This window comes from Saccopteryx bilineata, chromosome 3 (genome assembly GCF_036850765.1).
Source record: "Saccopteryx bilineata isolate mSacBil1 chromosome 3, mSacBil1_pri_phased_curated, whole genome shotgun sequence".
Lineage (NCBI taxonomy): Eukaryota > Metazoa > Chordata > Mammalia > Chiroptera > Emballonuridae > Saccopteryx > Saccopteryx bilineata.
Window position 1 is genome coordinate 15,148,450 of NC_089492.1, and position 1,932 is coordinate 15,150,381.

A 1,932-nucleotide genomic window follows, 5' to 3' on the forward strand; every position below is an offset into this window, starting at 1 on the left:
AAGGTAATGATTGCCAGAGGCGTAATCGCCCTGTGTGTGGCGGGGTAGGAGGGGGCGGCGGCGGCGGCGAGGTGGGGGGGTGTCTGAGGGTGGTGGGTTCTGAGGGGCGGGGACGGAAACGGGTAGTACTTTGCAGTTCGGCCCCTGGGGACTGCTTCGGCTGACTACCTGGTATTGCAATAAAATACTTGACCTCTAATCACAGCGCTCCAACACCACACCCTGAGCCCTGTATTGAAAAGCATCGCCCCAGTTGACTCGACTTTTCTGTTTTGACTTGGTCATTATTGTCCAAGATACGTGATAAGGGTCAAGAATCCAATTTTCAAGACCGATTCGAGTTAGAAAGAAGTCCACAGCTCAGAGGAACCTTGGAAAGAAAAGAAAGGCAATCTCTTTTACCCTGTAATAATTTCAGCGCACTCTCCAAAGGCCACATTCGTGATTTTTAGTCGCTCTCATTTTTTCCTAAACAGTGCCACCTACTGTCCATTTAAAGTCATCGGGAGGGTTGTTGGCAAGGACCAAGGAGAAATAAAGGATAAAAGAAATAGTAACTGAGAAAATGAACTCTTTTCAGCCTCGTGTCAATGGGAGAGAGATGAGAGAAGACCATCTTGAAGCAAAAATAAGAATTTTGACTCGTCCTCTTAGAAAACTCGCAAGAAGCAAAAAGCCGCCTAAGCCATTTCTTTAGAAATGGCCCTTTTGAGCGCGCTATTTTTGAGTCCTCCAGAGGATTGTTTTTATGTTGTTATATTTTATTTATAACTCACGATGTTAGCGTATTTTTGCTAGGGGACCAGGTTAAGAAAAGAAAATCCACTTTTCCCGTAAACCCGAGGCAGAAACGTCTGTTTAAGGAGGGCTTGGACACTTGACATCAGCTCAGCAACTTCTGGGTTGGAGGGAAGAAAGGGTTAACAAGTGGTGGCTGGACCAGTCGCCGACTTAGTAGAGTCTGAGCCGGCTTTCGGAGAGTCCTAGGCTTGTACACACGTGTACACACACACACACACACACACACACACACTCACACACACTCACGCTTTCCCCTGGGCGGTTACTTAGCCTAAGGACACCATTTAGCCTTAAACCAAATGACTTAAAACACTACGGGGCGTTGATCGCGGAGAGGGAATCCTTGTAACTAGGGCAGGAATCAGGGATGTCTACAAAGCATGGCCTCCAGGCTCCACGGCTGGAGAAAGGAGGGACTCAGGTGGTGGCCAGCATGTGTGCTCTGCATCTCTCTGCACACGTTAGCAATCAAGTTAATTGAATTCATTGGAGTTTAGAACCGGCCTGGAGCTCAGAGAGGACTTTGAATGGCCAATTTCTCTCTCCCCCTCCCCGCCTCCCGCCGGCCCGCCCGCCCGCGCTCCCAGTTCCCTCCCCTCCGGGTTCCCCAGTCCGCACCTCCCTTCTCCACTCCCCTCACCCCCCACTCCCTCCTCCGCCCTATTAAAACACCCACCAGCTCTCTAGTTAAGACCCCCTTAAGTTGGAGGAGGCAGAAAAGCAACAACCGCGAGGAAGGAGAAGTCAAGACGTCTGGAAAGAATTACCCAGTCCTGGCTTCCAGCAGCCCATTGAACCAGGGACTTGAACCAGCCCCAGCCAAAGACTTTCTCCCGATTCTGCGCTTCCTGGGTTCTGCTGAGTCTACACCGGGCTTTTTTTTTTTTTTTTTTTGATACGAAAAAGTGAAGAGACTTTCCGATATCAGGGGAGAAGGACTGGAACAAAATAATAATAATAATAATAATTAAAAAATTAATTTATTTTTAAAGTACCAATTTTTCTTTTAGAAACCAGGAGACTTAAGTGCAACGGAAATCAGAGAATAGTGGTGAAATTTCCTTTTCAAAGTCGGGGAGAATCAAATCTTTAAGATTCCCCCCCATCCTTTTTTTAAATGTTGTTTTTAAA